General features: G+C 36.5%; 3 long non-coding RNA genes across 3 annotated transcripts in view; all 3 read left to right on the top strand.

Annotated features, from left to right (window-relative positions):
* The first annotated feature begins 382 nt into the window (after nt 1-382).
* Nucleotides 383-25,053, top strand: part of LOC127509634 (uncharacterized) — a 75,350-nt gene continuing 50,679 nt past the window's right edge. Inside the window, exon 1 of the long non-coding RNA XR_007929299.1 lies at nt 383-537. This is a non-coding gene — a long non-coding RNA (uncharacterized LOC127509634). The remainder of the gene's footprint in view (nt 538-25,053) is intronic.
* LOC127509635 (uncharacterized) lies at nt 1,371-21,425 on the top strand. The gene is made up of 3 exons (XR_007929300.1): nt 1,371-1,494; nt 1,644-1,851; nt 21,321-21,425. It is a non-coding gene; the product is annotated as an uncharacterized LOC127509635 (long non-coding RNA).
* LOC127509641 (uncharacterized) lies at nt 3,127-4,044 on the top strand. The gene is made up of 2 exons (XR_007929326.1): nt 3,127-3,334; nt 3,497-4,044. It is a non-coding gene; the product is annotated as an uncharacterized LOC127509641 (long non-coding RNA).

Genomic DNA, 25,053 nt, shown 5'->3' with positions numbered 1-25,053 from the left:
AAGCAATGTAAAAATATATAATGTACTTCATACATTATTCAAATATAACTTTATTTAACTTGCCTGTCAGGAGTGTGATGAAAGTATTGGTTAAATAATTCTCCTGTAGGCTACAGGAGTAGCTAAATATAATTTTTGAAGAACATTTTTCAACTACAGTAGATTTATTTTACAAACACTTTCATCAGACACCTGGCAGACAAGTTTAGACCTTAACAAAACTTTAAAACAAACAAACAAACAGTTATAGACATTAAAAACTGTCTTGAGGTGCTATATTGCATCTTTCCAGTTTTCTTCATATGTTTATGTGGTCACAGATGTTGTCCTCTTTTGTGGAAAGCAATTATTATCTACCAAATAAATGACCAATCGCAACATCTTGGACAACTGAAGAGCTGTATGCAAATTCTCTACTAGCTCTCTGTACAAAAGAGGAGTATCTGCTTTGTGGATCAGTAGGAGTAATAAAGCTGTGTTGACTTCAAATCATGATCCTCTCATCAGCTCTACTCCTGCTGGCAGCAGCTTCATCCTGTGAGCTTCACTGATGTTTATTTAAACTCTAAGGGAATGAAATAAGCTTTATAACTGTTAACAGAAGTTTTGAGGCATAATTAATAACACATTACTTCATTGTTGTTTTCAGGTGGTGTTTACTGTGTTGAGATCACTCAACCTCCATCTATGGTTGTGAAACCTCAAGAATCATTTTCCATTTCTGCAGGATTTCAGTATCAAGCTATTGCATTCACTGGATACGTCAACCCACTGGAAAAGCTCTGGAATGGCTGGGATATCTTTGCAGTGGTGGTAGCAGTAATATAAAAGACTCCATAAAAAACAAGATCAGTTTCACCCAGGACACGTCCAAAAACACAGTGTTTCTACAGGGAAGTAATTTTCAGACTGAAGACACAGCTGTGTATTACTGTGCAAGAGACACAGTGATTAAACAAGACACAGTTCTGTACAAAAACCTGAACACATTAATACATCCATCCATCCAAATATTTTTTTTTTTAATGTTTAATTGTCTATTTGTGTTGTTTGTATTGTGTAATGGTGACGAATGAGTTTCCCCTTAGGGATTAATAAAGTTTTCTAATCTAATCTAATCCATCCATTCAACCATCCTAATATAAAAATATCAGATGACCATAGTCATTTAACATTTATGAAACATGTTCTGAAACATTTATGCAACAAATCTTTTTTTTTTTTTTTTTTGGCTTACTTTCTGCTTACTTTATCTAGTACCCTTATGCTCTTTCATTATGCATTATGGTCATCTTTTATTTGTTTGTACATATGTCTGTTTTTCATACACAACGGTACAAACAAGCATTGACAGACTGGAGGAGGAGTTTATGCAAAACTGTGCTGTATATTTCTGTGTCTGTGTTCACTGACTGTATGTGGATCCTGTAGAGGAGAATCAATCAGCAATGACAACAATGATCAGTTCACTCCTGATATTACTATTTTTACATGGTTTGTTAATTTATAAATAACAAAAAAATATTTTATAAATAATTTTAGAAAGCCCACTACAACAGGATTTTTTTTTTATTTTATTTATTTTTTTTTTTTAGCTTTACATCCTTCTGACTTTTCAGTTTTTTTCCCTCCCTCTTCCACAGATATTCATTGTCAGACCTTCACTCAGTCTCAAGCTGTGGTAAAAAGACCTGGTGAATCTTTTCGGCTGGTCTGTACCGCCTCTGGATTTACTTTCAGCAGCTACGGGGCAGCTGTGGTGAGACAGGGTCACGGTAAAGGACTGGAATGGATTGCATATATTGGTACATACAGTACTCCGATCTCCTATTCCCAGTCAGTCCAGGGAAGGTTCACTGTGTCCAGAGATGACTCCAGCAGTCAACTGCACCTGCAGATGAACAGCCTCAAGACTGAAGACACTGCTGTGTATTACTGTGCTGGAGAGTCACTGTGAATGAGTTCAGAGTCAAAGCAATACAAAAACCTCTTCCTTTCCTGTTGACTTCACTTATGATCTTGTCAAGCAGTCTTAGCTGACTGCTTTGAGCATTACTCAATAAACTTTTGTTTTCTTGACCAAGAAAGAGACTGTACAATTTTGAAAGTCTGAAGAAACACAAATAATTCTTCATACAGCAGCAGCCTTAGAGTAGCTTCATCACAAAATCTGTTTTCGACTTTGTGTGTCACATGAATGCTCTGTTTCTGTTTAGATTCTGTGTTCCCATTTTCCTTAGGGGCCATTTACATGACACCGTTTTCAACTAAAAACAGATGTTTTTTTGTTTTTTTTTAATGCGTTTTGGTTGTTCATTTAGATGACAACGGCGTTTTAAGTGCCTGAAATGGCAAACTTTTGAAAACGCATTTTAAAGTGCAAGTTTTTGAAAACCATACAGTAATTGTCTTTAAAATACAGAAATGCGAATTTGTGAAAACGGTGACGTCATGTGGATGCATATTACGTGTTCAGTCTACAGACGCATAGTTTTTCTTTACAAAGTGACATTGCCAACTACTGGCCTGGCATACAGCATTTTTAGTCATTTTTGTGGATCCGAGGGAACGGGGACGTCGTCTGTATGCGAAAAACAGAAGGGAAAAATTTTCTGTTTTTAGTACATAGTTGTTGTGTAAATGTAACCTTAGTTCCCTAGTCAGTCTCCTAGGTTGTTTATTAGTTCATCACACCTGTTTCTGTTCTCCCTGATTATTCCACATGGATATAAGTCCTGAGTTTTCCTCAGTTCATTGTCTGCTATTGTAAATACTTTTGACATGGTTGTGGATTATTGTAGCTCCTGTGTTTTCCTGTGTTTCTGTTGGATTTATTAAATTACTTTTCTGATTCTCCTGCATCGTGCACTTTTTACAGTCACCGATCCATTACAGTGTGTTTGTAAACAGTATATGTAATTATTTATTTGTAATTAATTGTTCATGTGCTGAATAATGAAAGATGAAATTTCTATAATTAGATTGATTATCTTTATTGTCATTTTTTTTAATAAAATAGGTGTCAGAAAGAAACAGAAGATATTTAATTATTTTAATGGCTCATTTATAATAAGCAAAATAGACTGTTGTCATTGGCAATGTTGTTATTTTTATTTAGGGACATTTTCATTTTAGGGCTGTCATTTTAATTTAATTTGTTCACTAAAAAGCATTGATGCAAATCTCCTTCCGTATGTAAACAGGAGCATACAGACACAATAAAGAGCTTTTCAAGTCCTGCAGTGGAGAGAGTCACAGGTCCCATCTGAGAGACTACAGACAGACAGAATCATGTACTTTATATTATTGCTGATGATTTTATCTACTGTGCTCAGTGAGTATCAGCATCAACACTACATAACACTGTTTTATTAATGTGTTTTGTAGCTGCTAGTCCTTTAAAATACAATCAGTCCAGGTTAATTTTGAGAGGTTTGGTGACAATGTGCATAACTCATTTCAGTCAATGACAATGTTTTTAAATGGATGTTCCCAGGTGGTAATTGCATTGAGTTGAATCAGCCTGCTCTAATGGTGGTAAAACCTGGGGAATCATTTTCCATCGGCTGCAAGATTACGGGATATTCGGCATCAGGAGGTGGCTGTACCAACTGGATACGACAGGCAACTGGAAAAGCGATGGAATGGATTGGCTGGTTCTGTAGTTCTGGTGATACAGGCACCAGCGACACAATGAAGAATAAGATCAGCTTCACAGCTGAAACTTCCAGCAACACAGTTTTCTTACGAGGTCAAAACTTTCAGACTGAGGACACAGCTGTATATTATTGTGCACGAATACACAGTGCCACGAATTGTCTGGGGACCTGTGCAATAATTCTTATATTCTCTCCATACCAGACTGTTTGTAAATACACAAATGCAATACATTAATGTAAGAAAAGTTTCTTGAATATTTCATTTATCTGTTATTTACATTTTACACTGCCCAGCCAAAAAAAAAAAAAAAAAAAAAAAAAAAAAAGTCGCTGCTTGGATTTTAATAGGCAAATATTTAAAGGGATAGTTCACCCAAAAATGAAAATTACCCCATGATTTACTCACCCTCAAGCCATCCTAGGTGTATATGACATTCTTCTTTCAGACAAATATAATCAGAGTTATATTAAATAATGTCCAGGCTAATCCATGCTTTATAATGGGACTGGATGGTGCCCCAAATTCTAAAGACAGTAAAAAATGCACTCATCCATTATATAAGAAGTCCACATGCTCCAGGAGGTTAATAAAGGCCTTCTGAAGTGAAGCGATGCATTTGTGTAAGAAAAATATCCATATTTAAAACTTTATGAGCTGTAATCTTTAGCATCCGCTAACTGTCATGCGTGCATTCACCAGAGAGTGGTGTCCCAGCTTATGACGTAGGATGCATGCGCAGTGTGAGCTCCGGTGACGAACACGGAAGTGCAGAGGAGAGAGCAAAACAAAATACCGGTCATGAATTAAAAGTACAAAACTAGGATTTCTTAAGAAAAATGTTGGAGGATTTCGATATAAGCCAAGAGAAGACTTTGTTTTTTGCCCAGCCATATTTGTTTGAACCGGAGTATACCGACCAGGAACTCCGGGAGACGGAGGAGGCTGCAGCAGCAAAACAAACTGAAAAACTGTTGGCTGAGGCATGTTTATATTGTTGGAGTAAATGCCAATCACTAGCGAAAACCACGTTAGCCAAACCCTGTAAGTCACATCACCAAAAACAGCAGACTAAGAGAGAGACAACACACCCAGATAGCAAGCAGTAAACAAACCGCGCAACTGATAGAGAGAGCGGTAACTCACTCATCTGATGAGCCGAAAGTGGTGGAAGACGCAACAGGGTAGAGAGCTCGCAGCAGCCCGATGGCAAAACTTGCAGGCAATAAAAATTGCAGTCAACAATCAAGTCCAAAGCACCAACAGTTAGAATTGGAGTAATCCGAAAAGCACAGTAATCCGATGGTGATATAGAAATACAAATAAAGCAGTAATCCGATCAGTGCAGCAAACATACAAACAAACAATCCAGATTTGAAGCGGCAGCCAGTCATGCACAGCGCTCTGCATCTCCCTTTGATGTCGGCACACATAATCTCAAGACTTTAGCTTTGTTGAAGCAACCCGGATATTCACAAAAAATCAGCATTTTAACACTAATAAAATGTAGAGTATAACTCAAATAATTCTCTTCTTCACGTAGATTTCCTTTGCTGTACACAACTTGGTTCTCGTGAGACTAGCATATTCTCACCGGAGCTCACGCTGCACATGCGTCTTACGTCACAAGCTGGAACGCCACTCTCTCGTGAACGCGCGTACGACAGCTAGCGGAAGTTAGAGATTACAGTTTATAAAGTTTTAAATATGGATATTTTTCTTACACAAACGCATCGCTTTGCTTCAGAAGGCCTTTATTAACCCCCTGGAGCCGTGTGGACTTCTTTTATAATGGATGAGTGCATTTTTTCTGTCTTTAGAATTTGGGGCACCATCCACTCCCATTATAAAGCATGGATTACCCTGGACATTATTTAATATAACTCTGATTATATTTGTCTGAAAGAAGAATGTCATATACACCTAGGATGGCTTGAGGGTGAGTAAATCATGCAGTAATTTTCATTTTTGGGTGAACTAACACTTTAAGAGTCTATGGATGGATCATTACTACAGTGATTTTTATTTTTCTAGCATGTTATATGTTTGACAATATTACTTTTAACCCTAAAAGATGGAGTGTGTAGCTTTTCATTTCTTAAACAACCATGTATTAAGATGTATTATGGCCATATTCCAGGATGGCAATGTCAAGATTTATCAGGCTCAAATTGTTAAAGAATTGTTGGGAGGGAGCATGAAGAATCATTTTCACACATGAATTGGCACTGACCTTAACCTCAGTGTAAGTTTTTGGGATGTGCTGGGGGAGACTTTACAGAGTGCTCACCTCTTGCATTGTCAATACAAGATCTTGACCAAAAAATGATGCACCTCTAGATTAAAATAAATATTGTGATGTTATTTCCATCAAGAGGTGCATCAATTTTTGGTCAAGATCTTGTATTGCCAATGCAAGAGGTGAGCACTACTCCAGCATGTCCCAAAGACGTTCAATGAAATTAAGGTCTGGACTCAGAGGTGCCAATTCATGTGTGAAAATGATTCTTCATGCTCTCTGAACCATTCTTTCACAATTTTATCCCTGGTGAATCTTGACATTGTCATCCTGCAATATGGCCACAATGTGTCTTCCTACATGGTTGTTTAAGAAATGAAAAGCTACACACTCCATCTTTAAGGGTTAAAAGGACCGTTGCCAAACAACATGCTAGAAACATAATAATCACTGTAATAATGATCCATTCATAGATTCTTAAGTATTTGCCTATTAAAATCCAAACAGCGACCTTTTTCTTTTGGCCGGGCAGTGTATAATATGACTTTCTTCAGGTGCTATATGACTGCTGCACCATTTATTTGCTTCTACAGCTTATTTGGAATCTTGGTATATTAATTGTTTTTGCATCAGACATTTTGCACAATTTAATCAATCATGCAATAAATTTAGTCATCAGTGCTGACAGAACTGCTTGTGTAGATTCTCAGTGTTCTACAAACCCAGTAAACTCTTCATTCTTATGACTTTATGACATAAAGTCTTCATTCTTTTCTCACTCCTCAATTTTTTGAGCACTGAATGCTTCATCATACACTGGGTTCACACAAAGTGTTCAGGCGCTTCACATATAACAACCTTTTCCCATCATCATTTTATGGATTTAATTAATGAATTACTTTTGTTTTAATTAATTTTTAATTAAATTGTATGAATTAAGCACCTCATAAACATTCTTTATCACTAGGAAAAATTGAAATAATCTCCTTATATAGAAGGGTTCTTGAAATTTAAGTCATTTTGCCTTTGAATGCAGCACATGGTTAACAGCCGTGTCACCAAGAGTCCTGAAGTTTAACTGTGCATGGAAAGGAATTGGAGGCAACTATATGGCAAGCAGTTCAGTGTTTTGTATGAAAATAAAACACAATTCTCACTAGATACAAAATACCAAATTTAGGACATGCAACTTCATGTGAAACGTATAATTCTTGAGGAACATTTTGCAGTTCTCCCTAAAATGTTTGATTAATCTTTCTAACTACACTTATTTTACCAATACTTTCATTAGACACTGGAATCAGATGAACCCAACAGACAAGTTAAATTAGGGTAAACGTACCTATTAAGCTCAAGTACCCATTAAGCACACTACAATCCTTGAGCTCAGATTATAAAAAGAAAAAATAATGTATTATCCTACTTGATGTCTTAATCAATTGATGTGTTTGTTACTACATACTTCCTGTAATTTCAATAAAATCAGACCATTGCACACTGAGATATGGGTATCCATGTGTTCACACTGTCTGGCGGCCATTTTGAAAGCTGTCTGAAAACTTTCACCAAAAGAGGAGCCTCTTTTTTGCATTTTTAAGGTGGTTAAGCCTTTTTTGGTGGTAGTTATAAGTACTTACTGCAAAATTAAAAGATTAATGTTTAGACTTTTGCATAGTATAACCTGGAACCTGCATGTGGAAAATTATTACAGTTAGATCCAAAAGATAGTTTTAGCAACATAGCGCAGATGCTACAGAACATAGTTAGCCTACTAGCTGTATAAGTGTCACAGACACGCCAGGCTCCACATTCACCCAATCACATCGCACTCCCTCTCCTGAGTACTGACAAGCTACACCTGACGCCAATTCACACTCATCACCACAGCCACATAAAAGACACGCCAGTTCACTCAGTCACTGTCCGGTCTCGTTAACACTAACCCGTGTTCACTTACCTCCTGGACTCCCTTGCTTTCTACTTACCTGTCTCCAGCGTCCTCAGTGATTCCCAGTGTCTCCTTGTCTCCTGTGCTTCTCCGGTGTGTTGTCTGTTCCACGTCTCCTGGCATCCACGCTCCCTAAGAACATACAGACAAGTATCAGTTCCAGTTCATCTGCTCAGCGATCTATTCTTCTGCCATCACTCACCTGCACTCTGCTACGCTCTGCATTACCTGAAATAAACCTGTTAATCCTTACCTGTGTCTCCGCTCCCTTCTGTATGTAACAATAAGATTGTTTGCTACATTAATATATTACTTTTCAGGCATTACTGGCTTGTACTTTAAAATCCATAATATTTACAGTTTATTGGTGGTCTGTGGTTTTAAACGGTACAACTTTTAAAGACTTCATATTATTGTTAAGTGTATGTATTACATATATGCAATAGATATATGTAATACATAAATATGTTTACGGCTTACTGTCCTGTCCTGATTCTTAAAAAAGATCCTTTGTTTTACATGACTCACAAAACCTCTCCTTAAATGTTCATGTTTCTCCATAACTCACTTCCTCTGTTCCTAGAAACAATACATTTTTATAGGCTAATATGTGCCTTTAAAAATGTATTTCTTTTGGATAAAATTTGTCAATAGTAGCAAGATATTTACGCTAGCTCATATGATAATTATTAACAATGATGCATTGATTTATAAAATAAAGTCTCAAAGAGATGCAAGATACACATGTTTTGTTTGAGCACACCTGTTGTCCACATGCATGAGCAAACAGGCTCAGGCTCATCTCAGTCAGTGCATGGCAGGTTCACAGCATCTAAGGACAGCTCTAATTTCTATCTAAATGAATTAAGGCCTGGAGACACTGCAGTGTATTACTGTGAAAAATTTACTTTGTTTTCATTCAGCTTTCAAAAACCCAGAAGAGGAGGTGCAAAGAATGGAGATGACGGGCCAGACTGTATTTTAATTTATTGTTTTTGTTATGTATTTTATCTTATCCGTTCGTTTGTACAGTGACTTATATAGTTACATGTTTTATTTTCAAATGAGTAATTTACTCTGATTCTCTCTCTCTCTCTCTCTCTCTCTCTCTCTCTCTCTCTCTCTCTCTCTCTCTCTCTCTCTCTCTCTCTCTCTCTCTCTCTCTCTCTCTCTCTCTCTCTCTCTCTCTCTTTCTTGTCCTTAAACAAGTTTTGAAGTCAGGTTAAAAACAGCAGTATCTAAATCTCAGCAGCTTTCTGGAATTCTTCCGATGGAGCTCTCAACAGATGAACACTAATAACCCCCATAATATGCATTAAAATCAGATCGTTTCACATTAAAGGAATAATTCACCCAAAAATATAATCAAAAATCAAAATGTGTCATTAGATTTAACTTTATAGAATAATAAAATGCAGTCTCTTTCCAAACCTTTTTTTTTTTTTTTTTTTGTAATGACTACATTAATGATAAATTTAATGCTATTGATTTTGTCATTTTGGAGTTTGACAGACGTAGTCCCTTTTTATTGTCTTTGTATGGAAAAAGCAGCCACCTTTTTCTGTTGTACAGAAAACAGTAAGTCATATGGGTCGACATGAGAGTGAGTAAATGATGACCAAATGTTCATTTTTTGGTGAACTATCTTTTTAATATTCACCCTGTGCACATGCGGGGGAACTGTACCAATATGCATATTCTCCAGTATTTATATACCCAGCCCATCCCTGGCTCTGTATATTTCTTGTGTTCCCACAAAGTAGAGAAGAAGAAGAACCACTCATAAAATCATGTTTTATCCATCTGTACTCCTAATGATGTCTGTCATGCCTTGTGAGTACAATTCTTTAAGGTTTTTTGAGCAGTATTAAACTGTTCACCATTGATACAACCATAATAACCAAAAGTTCCTTTTCAAAATGAACATATTTTTGTGCTTAATTTGCGGATGTGATTAGATATGATAGCCAGTCTATTTATTACTGTCCAAGGACGGTTCACCATCTCCAGAGACAACAGTAGGAAGCAGGTGTATCTGCAGATGAACAGCCTGAAGAATGAAGACACTGCTGTATATTATTGTGCCCGAGAGACACAGTGACTGAAATGACTGCAGCGCTGTGCACAAAAACTGCCATTTCAATAAAGCTTATGAACATTTCAATAAAGCTTGTTATTCTGTTGCTGGGTGATGTTTTTAACATTAAAAAAAGCTAATAAGGTCTCTAGAGTCTGTCTTAACAAAATAACATTGCAGAGGCTAAAGACACAGCTTTTACTAAAACACAGTCCTGTACCCGCTCTCACCAGAACACATCACTGTTGATCTGTTTGAAGAAACTCAGAAGTTACACGCACCTGCCCACTGTAACAAAATAAAAAATTAAAATTAAAAATTAAAAAAAAAAAAAAAGTTACATCAAGAGGTGGTACTATTGTCCCTGAAATGAACCTCAATGGACTCAACTATTTTAGGTGTCTTGTTCATCATATTTATTTTCATATAAAAGCAACAGAATTCTGTTCCACTATTTGTGCTACAAAACATGAGAACAATGACCCAATTGTGAAAAAGGTGCATGTATTCAACTACAGCACACCAAAGCTCTGCAACTTTGCTACAGTCCTTTATTCACTTTCACATGAACGTAACACAACATCACATCTGTTTTTAATGGAACTCAGATGAGGTTGTATACTCATGCTTTCTTTGAAAAATAATCGCATTTATTCATGTCACAGAAGAACAATATTATATCTGTATTAAGATGTGGAACTATTGTCCCTAAAATTAACCTCAATGGCTCAAGATCTAGTTTTTGCTAATTCAGGGTTTCAATGCAAATGATCTGATGTCCGTTCCATATTTAAACAACTACACTGTTGAGTGGAGGACTCATCACCAGTTCAGCCTTGACATAAATCATGTTCACTTCATATCTCTTGCTGTTGCTGGCCGCTGTGTCTTGTAAGTATATTAGGACAAAATAAACTATTTTCTTAGTGTAAATAAATACATAATCCTGATTATTTGTATTTTTTTTTTTGTTTGTTTATCCACAGCTATTGACTCTCAGGTTGTGCTCACACAGTCTGAACAGTCAGTAGTTGTGTCTCCAGGTGGTTCCCACAAACTGACCTGTGCCTGCAGTGGGTTTTCTGTTAGTGGCACTAACATGTATTGGATCCGTCAGGCACCTGGAAAAGGACTTGAATGGATTATTTATTATTATTCAGATTCTGATAAGAGCTCAGCTCAGTCAGTGCAGGGCAGGTTCACAGCATCTAAGGACAGCTCTAATTTCTATCTGCACATGAATCAGCTGAAGACTGAAGACACTGCGGTGTATTACTGTGCAACAGATACACTGTGGAAACACTAATACAGGCAGCTGTTCAAAAACTCATCATGAGGTGGACATAGTTGAGCTGATAAAGGGGAAGATGATATAAAGTGATATAAGTAATAAGGCCGATCTAAAATGTTTTGAATACATACACTACCAGTCAAAAGTTTGGAAACATTACTATTTTTAATGTTTTTGAACGAAGTCTCTTATGCTCATTAAGGCTGCATTTATTTCAAAATAAATACAGAAAATTACAACAATATTGTGAAATATTATTACAATTTAAAATGATGGTTTTCCATTTTAATATACTTTAAAATATAGTTTATTTCTGTGATGCAAAGCTGAATTTTCAGCATCATTACTCCAGTCTTCAGTGACACATGATCTTTCAGAAATCATTCTAATATGCTGATTTGATACTCCGTTATTATCAATGTTGAACACAGTTGTGTTGCTTAATATTATTTTGGAACCTGTGATACTTTTTTCAGGATTCATTGATAAATAAAAGATTAAAAAGAACAGCATTTATTTGAAATATAAATCTTTTCTAACAATATAAATCTTTACTATCACTTTTTATCAATTTAACACATTCATGCTGAATAAAAGTATTAATTTCTTTCAAAAAAAAAAAAAAAAGAACGAAAAAAAAATTACTGACCCCAAACTTTTGAATGGTAGTGTATATTTTTACAAAAGATTTCAATTTTAAATAAATGCTGATATTTTTTTTTAACTTTTTATTCATCAAAGAATCCTGAAAAAGTATCGCAGGTTCTAAAATAATATTAAGCAGCACAACTGTTTCCAGCATTGATAATAAATCAGCATATTACAATGATTTCTAAAGGATAATGTGACACTGAAGACTTTAGTAATGATGCTGACAATTCAGCTTTGCATCACAGAAATAAATTATATATTAAAGTATATTAAAATAGAAAACCATGATTTTAAATTGTAATAATATTTCACAATATTAGTGTTTTTTTCTGTATTTATTATGAAATAAATGCAGCCTTAATGAGCATAAGAGACTTCGTTCAAAAACATGAAAAATAGTAATGTTTTCAAACTTTTGACTGGTAGTGTACATTTAAATACAATAAATAAATAAAATAAATAAATAAATAAAAAAAACATGGTGCTATTAAAATTATTCTTTATTTCGAATCATACTGACTTGTCTGTTTCCCACAGTATGTCTCAGTATGAAGCAGATCTGTTCAATCTAGCCTACATTGTCTTATATTAATAATGGACTGGATTTTTTTTTTTTCTAATAATCCTTCTACCACAAAACTTTATCAACTCTACTAATACATGGGTGTTACGTCCCTGTGTTGTGGGAACGTCTCTCTCTCTTTCTCTCAGATTCCCGTTGGCGGAGGCTGGCACCAATCACCATCTGCCCGCTGACGTAACTACCAATCCCGTTGCTCCAGTCAGTTTAAAAGACCGCCGTATTCCAGTTGTTCGCCCCCCATTGTACGCTGCTTTTTGGCTTGTTACTGTACACGTACTAACTTTGATATTGTCGATTCCTTGTGTTGTTCGTCATTGTGACTTTGTTCTGGTTGTTTCCCATCTGCTTGTTACTTGTTTTATATGTTACTTACAGTTCTTGTACTGTATTGTTTGTTTTCGATTTATTTGTAACACAGGGGAAAACGCGAACAGGTAAGTATGTCACGTGACGTACATTGCGCACACGTAGGTATTGGATATTTGTATTAGACACACTAGGTTAGGGGCGAAAACCACCCACTGCACATTTTGTTTTGTGTGTTAGTTAGTGTAGTGTAGTCAGGGCATTACGGACGCTTAAGATCTTTTTTTTTTTTTTTTTGCCTTTCTTTTTTTCTTAGAGAGAGATTAGTTAATTATTCTCACTAGCTAGAATGGGGGTTGTTTCACTTTTTTGTTTTGCTATTGTCAAGATGGAGCTTACTTTTTATGTATATATATATATATATATATATTTTTTTTTTTTTTTTAAGTTTAAGATATGGTTTTTAAAATAATTCAAATATTAAACTGGTAACACTTTAGAATACTGATCCTCCATTAATGAATAACTACACAGGAACAAATGAGTAATGCATTATTAACACTCTAGTAACTACTATTAACTAACAAGAAACTCTGATTAATGAATTAGTAAGTAATAGTGCTCAGTTGAAGGTGGTAGTTCACTATTAGCTAATCAGTAGATAGCTTTAGAAATGGCTAGGTAACTCTTTATTTTGATGGTCCCCTTTAGACATTCTGTTGACTAAAAGTAACATTGCACCTACATGTCAACTAACTCGCATTAGAGTATTAGTATAGACTATTCTGCTTAATATCTGCTAACACTTTTTTGTGATGGTCTCCCAACAGACATACTGACTATAAGTAACTTTCCCAGGTAGCCAGCGCAATCGGGTCAATTGCGGCTGAGTTTCGGCTGTGTTCTGGCAGTGGCTGACCGAAAGTGAGCCAGTTCTGGCCCAGTAATGGTTGCCAGATTTGGCTAGGCTTTGGATGTGCAGATTTGGCCCAATTTGCACTGAGACACAGCACATTTAAGCCACATTCGGCCCGATCACGGACGTAATGGCTGGTCTGATTTTGGGTAAGATATGGCCATACAGACCCGGACCAGTTTAGGTTGAGTGCTGGGGGTGGGTCTCCTTTTACAATGTGGTAAATTGTATGTAGCAGTGACCCTTAAACTTAAACGTAATATCCTTTCCCTGTCAATGTTATAAGTTATTTATTAGTGTATTTTTTATTTTAATTCCTCTTAATATTTCAGCACAATGGTAACCCACAAAACTCAGACAACAGAAACCCTTTAAATCCTAACAGAACATTAAAAAACTAACAGATCACTCAAAATCTTAGCAGAGGAGGATTAAACAACAAAAACAGCATTACCAGCTTCACTTATTACTAACCAGATTGAATTTATTTCTGTCAGATGTCTACAGACGTTCTTATTGAAAATCAACAGAGGTTTAGATGTTGATGATTTATTGAAAATAATAAAGTTTGTAGTTACCACGATGGAGATCAGTGTTTACTTTAGTTGGGCTCTTGACTTTATAACTTTAGCTTTTTTCTGGATGCTGTAACTGTGTGTTTATAAAACACAGTTGTTATGTTAAAAAGCCGAGATAAATGCTGTGGATGAAGACATAATCATCAAACATTCTGAAACATGGATCTCACCCCAATGTACAGTATATTTACAACATATAATATATTGATTATAAATATATGGAAATATATTTTCATTCTGTAAGGGTACCGGCTAAGTGTAACATTTTTGTTGGCATGATTGTGGCCCATTTCTGGCAGTATCGGCTCAGTTTCAGTACCCAGTCTTGGACCCGTTCCAGCTAAGTGTACCAGTTTTGTTTGCATGATTATGGCCCAATGTCGGCTCACTTTTAGTACCCAGACTCGGGCCAGTACCAAGTAAGTGTTCAATCCTTGTCGGTGTGATTGTGGCTCAATGCCGGCAGTTTTGGCAGCCAGACTGGGCCAGTGTATTTGGGCCAATTCTGGGTCGTCATTCATCCCGCGTCCATACCGAGTCTGGCAACCACAACCGGGCCAAGTTATTTCTTCTGGCCTGTTGGATCTGGGCCATTATTAGGCCAAACTGTTTTGGCTTTTCTTTGGGTTGTAACATTCGTGTTTTACAGCCAAACAAACGCTTGAGAAATGAGCTGCAGACCTTTTTGTTGTTGTTGTTGTTGTTGGTGGTGGTGGTGGTGTAACCCAGGGGTGTTGAGGGACAAATAGAGATCACCAGAGATAATTCAAACAGCATGGTGTATCTGAAACTCTCCGGTCTGACAACAGAGGATTCAGCTGTTTATTAATGTGCAAGACATACACAATGCAAAAAAGCACTTGGCTGTACAAAAACATTTCAGGGAGGAATATGGGGAGATGGGAGTACAAGGCTTGAGCTAGCCCTAGACTAAATTGCACATTGTAGCCGTTTTAACTGAAAGCAACTTGCACTGACATATCTTAAAATATGTCACTGCCATTGTTTTGTCTCAAGATGCACACCGGTAATGTTTTTTTCAAGGGTATGTTTATACAAGCTACTTAAATGGTTAGTTCACCCAAAAATGAAAATTCTGTCATTAATTACTCACCCTCATGTCGTTCCACACCCATAAGACCTTCGTTCGTCTTTTGAACAATTTTTTTTTTTTTTGGATAAAATCCAATGGCTCAGTGAGGCCTGCATTGCCAGAAAGATCTTTTCCTTTTTCAATGCCCAGAAAGATACCAAAGAGATATTTAAAACCGTTCATGTGACTACAGCGGTTCAACTTTAATATTATAAAGCGACGAGAACGCTTTTTGTGCGGCAAAAAATAAGGACTTTATTCAACAATATCTAGTGATGGGCGATTTCAAAACAAAGCTTCGAAGCTTTACGAATCTTTTGTTTCAAATCAGTGGTTCAGAGCGCCAAAGTCACGTGATTTCAGTAAACAAGGCTTCGTTACGTCATAAGTGTTTCGAAATTTCAATAGTTCGCGTGACTTTGGCAGTTTGTTATGTGCTCCGAACCACTAAATCGAAACAAAAGATTCATAAAGCTTCAAAGCTTCATGAAGCAGTGTTTTGAAATTGCCCATCACTAGATATTGTTGAATAAACGTTTTTTTTGGCACACAAAAAGTATTCTCGTCACTTCATAACATTAAGGTTGAACTACTGTACTCACATGAACTGTTTTAAATATGTTCTTAGTAGCTTTCTGGGCATCTGAAAATGTTAATTATCTCGTTGACAATGGAGATCTCACTGAGCCATCAGATTTTATTAAAAATAATTTGTGTTCTAAAGATGAACGAAGGTCTTACAGGTGTGGAACAACATGAGAGTGAGTAATAAATTACATAATTTTCATTTTTTGGTGAACTAACACTTTCAATGCCCTAATTGAACTAAGGCCTAATCCTGGCTTAGTCTAAGCCCTGTCTGTGAAACCAGGCCTTAGTATTCCCTGTTCAGCCCAAGCTTTGCATTTGTTTTTTTTGTTTTTTTTAATTTATTTCTGTTTTTCCCCTTTGTTCATGTTTTTATTCTAGTCTAGTTCAAGTCTTTTTGCTTTAGTTCTCTGTGCTCTTAATTTTGGTTTTATCGTTTGATTTAGATTTTATTGCTCATTTATTTTCTCTCTAGTTCTCTGCAAGGTAGCAGTCTTGTTATATTTCTTTTATTTTCATTTTTTGCTAGTTCCAGTATTAGTGTAGTTCTTTATTTTGTTTCTCATTTGCCTGATTTATTTTGCTGTTGTCTCTTGTTTCTCATGTTTTGTCGTGCCGTGTGTGTCTCATGTTGGATCCTGACTGCTCCCTGAGATTCCCCGCCTCCTGGTTCCTTCCGGTTTATAGTCTGTGTGCAGCAAGTATCAGATCTCTGCATCATTGTGTCTTGCCCTGTCTTCACCACTACCATCTATCTGGCCCAGTCACATCCTCAGCAGTTCTTCGACCTGTTGACTTCCAGAGCTGGTTCCAGCAGTCACCCTTAGCTGTCCTGCTATTGTTTATTGTCGGCCCTTCTGTTTGGACTGTTCCTGCCTCACCCTTTCTTATGCTGTGCATTAATAAACATCACCCCCCACTCATTCTTTGTCTGGGTCCTCCCTTTCAGAACCCTTGACAGAATACAATTTATAGTACATCCATCATTACTGCCAACATTGTCTTCTGAAAAAAAATGTGAAAAAAAAGGGCTCATAATACAAATTCAAAATATGTAGATACTCTTGGTTGCATATGCAGAGCTGTATGCAAATATTTCTCTTCCTCCTTTTTATTTGAGTATTAAGATGAAAAGAAACAGCTTGCTCTCACACTTCTCAAACCATGGTCTCCTCATCTCTCTGGTTGTTTCTGCTGCTAGCAGCTGTCTCTCGTAAGTCTCCATAGTTTTTACAGAAATAATTCATAATAAAAATTTCCTATTTATGGTTATAGTAAATTTTTCCATGTCTCTGGCATGTCAGATCATGTTATTTTTCCTCAGGTGTCCACTGTGTTGAACTGACCCAGACTGATTCTATGGTCTTAAGGCCTGGTCAGGTTTTGACACTGTCCTGTAAGATCTCTGGATATTCATTGACTGACAGCAGCTACTGCACTGGCTTCATACGACAGGCTGCAGGAAAAGCTCTGGAATGGGTTGGAACGATGTGTGGTAGCGGTAACACATATTACAGTGATAAACTGAAAAGTAGATATCAAGTTAGCAGAGACACTTCCAGCAGTACAGTGACTCTACAAGGACAGAATATGCAGACTGAGGACACAGCTGTGTATTACTGCGCCAGAGAGTCACAGTGACACAGAGCAGTTACTGCCTTGTTCAAAAACAACATTGTCACTCACCACACAAATAGTTCAGTTCCAGATTATATTCCATCATCAAAAAATGACGGTATATTTTTTAACCTTTGAAATTTGTTAGTAAAAGTTAAAACAGAAATATATTTATTTTTAAATGCGCAAATATTTCATTCATATTTCTGTCTTCTTTACTAGAAATTTTATGTTCCCAGAACATTCTCAGAATGTCCCCACTGGTGTTAAGGACGTTGCCTAGTAACGTTGCCTAGTAACGTTCCCAGTATGTTCCGAGACAGTCACGATGTGGAGTTCTTTTAAGGGTTGGGGGACGTTATTTGGCAGACTTTTACAGAACATTCAGGATGTTCTCTGAACATTTAGGGAACCATTTTTTATTTGAAAATGTGATGTGCCCAGAATGTCCCTGCTGCCCTTGTTAAAAAATTTAATTGAAAATTAGAGTTAAATTGACTAACAAAAGTGGCTGTTCAAACAAAAACTAATTGTTCTTAAATTCTTATGAAACCTTTTCTTTAAAATGCAAATCTCTTGCAGTAAGCCATTAGCTGACAACAACACATACATGAGCTAATGTAACTACTGTATCACTGCATCAGCAACTACACAGTTAGTGTCTTTAAATAAAGCAACATAACATCAGTGTTTCTGCGATCATCACTGACTGAAGCACAGGCTCTAATCTTCAGCACAATGTAACCTCACAAAACTCACAACAGAAACAGAACATTAAACACTAACAGGGTAAAGCGCTTACTTTAGTTGGGCTCCTGACCCTTGAAATTTTTCTCCAATTGTTGTAGCTGTGTGTTTCTAAAGCACATTTATTACAAACAAAAAAAACTATGAGGGAAAAAAAAAAAAACTGATCAGATGAATTTGTTTGCTTATTGTGTCATACAGCAGCCTTTCTCAGTGATTTCTGAACATCATATTTCTTTCATGTTATTGTAGTTCTATAATACTGCATAAAATCCTGTTCTGCTTTGATATTTTGTAAGTTTTTATATCATTATGCAGATATTGTTCTGGCATCACGTAGACACACACAGATATCAAGATTCAGTGTATGAACCTCAACAATGGTGACAAAATTTTCCGATAAACAGATTAACTCTGAGCCTCACAAAACAAGCTACTGAAGTCACAAAAAAAGATTTTTTTTTTTATTATTATTGTCACCATTGTTGAGGTTCATACGCTGATTCATGATGTCTGAGTCTAAAACACAGTATAATGAATTTTCATTAAAAAGAAAAGTTAACACACTCAAAGTTTAAACTCTGGAAAAGATCAGTGAATTGCCCTCATTGAATAACCAAATTCATGTGCTCGGAAGTTTTCTTGCAATTTCTGCTGTAACAAGCATGTTTTGAAAACACAGTTAAAACAACCAGAGAGAATCTAATGTTAAAATATCAAGAGCCCACCTAAAGCAAATGCTCACCTCCATAACGGTGACTTCAAAATGTATTATTTTCTATAAAACATCAACATCTAACCTGTCACCTGGTAACGTTCTCAGAACGTTCAGAGACGGTCACAATGTGGAGTTCTTTTAAGGGGTGGGGGACATTCAGGAAATTCTGGGAATGTTTAGGGGACTTTTACTATATGACGTTCTGTAAACTTCCCAAATGTCCTCTTTGTAACGTTCTCATGCAATCATAAAATAAACAAAAGAGAACGTCCCCCTAATGTCATATCAGGAACGTTATTAAATGACCAACAGAGGACCTTGTGGGAACGTTCTGTTAATGTCCCAAATGTCCTCTTTGTAACATTCTTATGTGACCATAAAATTAACCAAAATGGAACGTCCCCCTAAAGTCATATAAGGAACCTTGAACTGCAGCACTTTCATTACCAAAAGAGGACATTTTAGGAACGTCCCTAATGTTCTGTAAAGGTTCAGAATTTTCGTCACCTTTAGAGAACTTTTAGGGGACGTTGCGCAAGGTCACGAGAACGTCACCTTCTATGTGGAAAGATATTTCAGAGAAAAAAAAAGTGGCAAAATTATGAGACACTGCTGAGGGATGCCCAAATAAATTATGGAAGATTCCAAGACCCACAAAGACTAAGAAGATGGTTAGAGCAATGATTGTCACGATCACGGCCACTGTGTTGGTCCTACATGCACGCCGACTGTGCTTCTGAGCTTCCACGCTGTCTCCCTCATTCATTTTGCTTCTCGCCTTAAAAAAATAGAGGAAAACTTAACTGAGTAAATCTGAGTATAGACTAACATGTTGTTCCAAACACGTGCTTGCACTTACCTTTAATGAACATATCAAAGCAGCGAGATCCAGACACAAATAGTTACGAAACTGCCAAAGTCACGTGATTTCAGTAAACGAGGCTTTGTTACGTCATAAGTGTTTCAAAATTTCAATGGTTCACCACTGGGGGGAGTGACTTTGATACACGCTCTGAACCACTGAATTGAAACAAAAGATTTGAAAAGCTTCGAAACTTCATGAAGCAGTGGTTTGAAATCGCCCATCACTAGATATCGTTGAATAAAGTCGTTATTTTGTGTTTTTTTTTTTTTTGGCACACAAAAAGTATTCTTGTTGCTTCATAACATTAAGGTTGAACCACTGTAGTCACATGAACTGATTTAAATATGTCTTTAGTAACTTTCTGGGCACCTGAAAGTGTTAATTATTTTGTTGGCAATGCAGGCTTCACTAAGCCATTGGATTTTATCAAAAATATCTTAATTTGTGTTCTGAAGATGAACGAAGGTCTTACGGGTGTGGAACGAAATGAGGGTGAGTAATAAATGACATAATTTTCATTTTTGGGTGAACTAACACTTTAACACATTAAATCAGCAGTCTCGGAGTAGCTTAACCATAAAATAAAAGTTTATTGAGTGATGCTCAAAAGAGGCAACTAAAGCTGCTTAACAATTTTTTTTTTTTTTTAATACTTTATCTAGTACCATAATAATAATAATAATAATAATAATAATAATAATAAGTTTTATTTATATAGCGCCTTTACAGGGCTCAAGGACACTTTACAATGTACATTTAACAAGGACGAGATAATACGAGTAGACAATGATGAAAGTATAACATTCAGAAAACAAGTGAGTTTTGAGTAATGATTTAAATTCAGAGATATTATTACCATTGTGGTCTTTCATTATGATTATGGTTTTCTTTAATTTGTTTTTACAAATGTCTGTTTTTTTTTTCATACACAAAAGTAACAAGTATTGACAGACTGGAGGAGGAGTTTATGCAAAACTGTGCTGTATATTTCTGTGTCTGTGTTCACTGACTGTATGTGGATCCTGTAGAGGAGAATCAATCAGCAATGACAACAATGATCAGTTCACTCCTGTTATTACTGTTTTTACATGGTTTGTTAATTTATAAATAACAAAAAAATATTTTATAAATAATTTTAGAAAGCCCACTACAACAGGATTTTTTTTTTTTTTTTTTTTTTTTTTTTTTTAGCTTTACATCCTTCTGACTTTTCAGTTTTTTTCCTCTCTCTTCCACAGATATTCATTGTCAGACCTTCACTCAGTCTCAAGCTGTGGTAAAAAGACCCGGTGAATCTTTTCGGCTGGTCTGTACCGCCTCTGGATTTACTTTCAGCAGCTATGAGGCAGCTGTGGTGAGACAGGGTCACGGTAAAGGACTGGAATGGGTTGCATTCATCAGCACATCCAGTACTCCAATCTACTATTCCCAGTCAGTCCAGGGAAGGTTCACTGTGTCCAGAGATGACTCCAGCAGTCAACTGTACCTGCAGATGAACAGCCTCAAGACTGAAGACACTGCTGTGTATTACTGTGCTAGAGAGTCACTGTGAATGAGTTCAGAGTCAAAGCAATACAAAAACCTCTTCCTTTCCTGTTGACTTCACTTATGCTCCAGATGTACTGTTGTATTTACAAGAGGTGGCGCTCTTGTCAAGCAGTCTTAGTTGCCTCTTTTGAGCATTACTCAATGAACTTTTGTTTTCTTGACCAAGAAAGAGACTGTACAATTTTGAAAGTCTGAAGAAACACAAATAATTCTTCATACAGCAGCAGCCTTAGAGTAGCTTCATCACAAAATCTGTTCTCGACTTTGTGTTTCACATGAATGCTCTGTTTCTGTTTAGATTCTGTGTGCCCTTTTTCCTTAGGGGCCGTTTACATGACACCGTTTTCAACTAAAAACAGATGTTTTTTTTTTTGTTTTTTTTTTATGCGTTTTGGTCGTTCATTTAGATGACAACTTTTCAAGTTTTTGAAAACGATACAGTAATTGTCTTTAAAATACAGAAATGCGAATTTGTGAAAACGGTGACGTCATGTGGATGCATATTACGTGTTCAGTCTACAGACGCATAGTTTTATTTTACAAAGTGACATCGCCAACTACTGGCCTGGCATACAGCATTTTTAGTCGTTTTTGTGGATCCAAGGGAACGGGGACGTCGTCTGTACGCGAAAAACAGAAGGGAAAATTGTTCTGTTTTTAGTACATAGTTGTTGTGTAAATGTACCCTTAGTTCCCTAGTCAGTCTCCTAGGTTGTTTATTATTTCATCACACTTGTTTCTGTTCTCCCTGATTACTCCACATGGATATAAGTCCTGAGTTTTCCTCAGTTCATTGTCTGCTATTGTAAATACTTTTGACATGGTTGTGGATTATTGTAACTCCTGTGTTTTCCTGTGTTTCTGTTGGATTTATTAAATTACTTTTCTGATTCTCCTGCATTGTGCACTTATTACAGTCACCGGTCCATTACAGTGTGTTTGTAAACAGTATATGTAATTATTTATTTGTAAAATATCAGCTTTGATCAATGCAACAGGTGCCACAGGATATGTTTGCCCTTTTATTTAAGAAGGAAAAACGTATAAGACATTTCATCTAAATCATATTTCTGTACTGCTGTGTTGAGATCTGTAAATTGTTCATGTGCTGAATAATGAAAGATGACATTTCTATAATTAGATTGATTATCTTTATTGTCATTTTTTTAATAAAATATAAAGCATGGATTACCCTGGACATTATTTAATATAACTCTGATTATATTCGTCTGGAAGAAGAATGTCATATACACCTAGGATGGCTTGAGGGTGAGTAAATCATGGGGTAATTTTCATTTTTGGGTGAACTAACACTTTAAGGAGTCTATGGATGGATCATTATACAGTGATTTGTATTTTTCTAGCATGTTATATGTTTGACAATATTTCTTTTAACCCTAAAAGATGGAGTGTGTAGCTTTTCATTTCTTAAACAACCATGTATTAAGATGTATTATGGCCATATTCCAGGATGTGTAGGAAACTTTTTCCTCGTCGAAGCAGAGACCAGGAGACGTTGGGATATCTTTCAAGCAGAAGTTACTCTTTATTGAGAAACGCGCTGTGCGTCGCTGTAGTCATCCAAGTCCAACTAAGGCAGCGTACTTGGTAGTTCATATACATTCAAGGGGGAGGGATACATAGAGTAGAGGTGGAGACAATCTAAACAAAGCATGCAAGTGCAGGAATCAGCCCATTCCCTACATTTCCCAGCCATGATCTAATCAGCATAACTGTGTCATTCAAATGCATAAGTGCTAATCCACTCAGTCTGACAGTATCGCCCATACCTTTACTTTATCATAGAGACAAAGGCACCGTTGTATCTTGAGCTTGTCCTGCCAAATGGTCAAGAAGTGCATGAAGACAAAAGGTTAATGTTACAGACACCTGGGCTGCCTGCCTTGATCTCCTTAAATTGTCATTATCTTTACCTCAAAATGTTAAATACAATATACTTCACCTTAGTATTTCATGTGAGGTTATGTCAGGATGTAGGATCAGCAGATCTTAAACAGATTCTTAAATTTGTAATCCCAAATTAAATCCCACACTGTTAAGTTTAAAATGATTCTTTATTTCAAAATTGCTCAACTCAGTAAATCTATACTGACTCGTCTGTTTCCCACAGTATGTCTCAGTTTGAAGCAGATCTGTTCAATCTGAAGCATACATTTTCTTATATTAATAATTGACTGGATTCTTTTTTCTGATCCTTCTATCATTTATTACCTCTACTATTATGTATTATTGTCAAGATAAAGCTTATTAAAAAAACAAATCGAACAAAAAGAAGAAATGATTAAAATAATTCAAATATTAAACTTAATACGCACCATGATGCAGCAAGTGCACCTGTAAATCCAGCATCCTTTAATTCTGTCAGGACCACTATCGTCAAATATGATTGATAACTGCATAGAGTTTGTATTTGCAGTACGGTTCTGTTCTGGGCAAGAACTCCCTGCGCATTCATGCAGCATAGTATGGATAAGAGCAGGGAGAGCAGCAATAACCGGCTTAGGGTAAACAGAACAGAACCATCATATGCAGATATCATTAATGTCAATAATTTAACATGTACACATACTTCAAGAATTGAAGGGGAATCCAGGGGAATCATAAGGCCAAATCATGACTGAAGAGAGGAGGAGCTGGGGATGGAAGAGGGTAATTAGCTCTTGAGAAATGCGATAGCTGCTGATAATACTGAGGAGCTTATATATGGATGCTGTGATAGGCGTCGTATTCCTATAGGTAGACGTTAGTCACCTGGGAGTCAGCTGATGCGAGCTTGACTGACGTGACCTGCCAGAACTGATGCTAACGCTTGATATACATCCTGATAAGCTGTAAATCCAGTCTAGAAGGAAGATACATGTGGAACCACAACCAGCTATTGAAACTAACTCCTTGTGCACACTAATCCCTGTTATACTAATCCAGAAAGGAGAAGAAACAACAACAATATACTAAAAACAAATTAGACATCTAAAAAATGACCCATCAATGCAGTGCTGGTGAATTTCCAAAAACAATTGATCTTTCCACCATAGATTGTTACCACCAACCACGGCCAGACTCTTTGATCTGGTTGCATCTCAGAAACACTGAATCAATACCAAATAACACACCATGAATAAATTACACAACAAAGGTGTACACTGATGAAGTAATATATCTTTTATCACTTATCAAATGTTATAGTCAAGATTTTTCCCTTGTCTACTGTTTCCCTGGTACTGTTTTCAGATTACTGCATTAAATTACTATGTAAGTCTGCAAACCTCCAAAGATGCAAATAATTTTGTGGGAAGGGCAAAGTCTCCCAGACTCCTGAAAGATTATGTTATAAGCTGAACTTTCAGTCAGTGCATGTGTCCAGTGACCTATAACTGTTTTACTGCCTTTTAGTTTGACAGTTTTTCTGTTGTAATGGAGATGCTGCTGTATGGACTGTCCTGCAGTGTGTCTGGATTCTCAATGAGCAGCTACTACATGGCCTGGATCCGTCAGAAACCAGGGAGAGGACTGGAGTGGATCGGCCGTATTGACACTGGCACTGGTACTATTTTTGCTCAGTCTCTACAAGGCCAGTTCTCAATCACAAAAGACACCAGCAAAAACATGC

The sequence above is a fragment of the Ctenopharyngodon idella genome, chromosome 3 (genome assembly GCF_019924925.1).
Source record: "Ctenopharyngodon idella isolate HZGC_01 chromosome 3, HZGC01, whole genome shotgun sequence".
NCBI classification, from domain to species: domain Eukaryota; kingdom Metazoa; phylum Chordata; class Actinopteri; order Cypriniformes; family Xenocyprididae; genus Ctenopharyngodon; species Ctenopharyngodon idella.
This window is presented reverse-complemented; position numbering and strand designations above follow the sequence as displayed.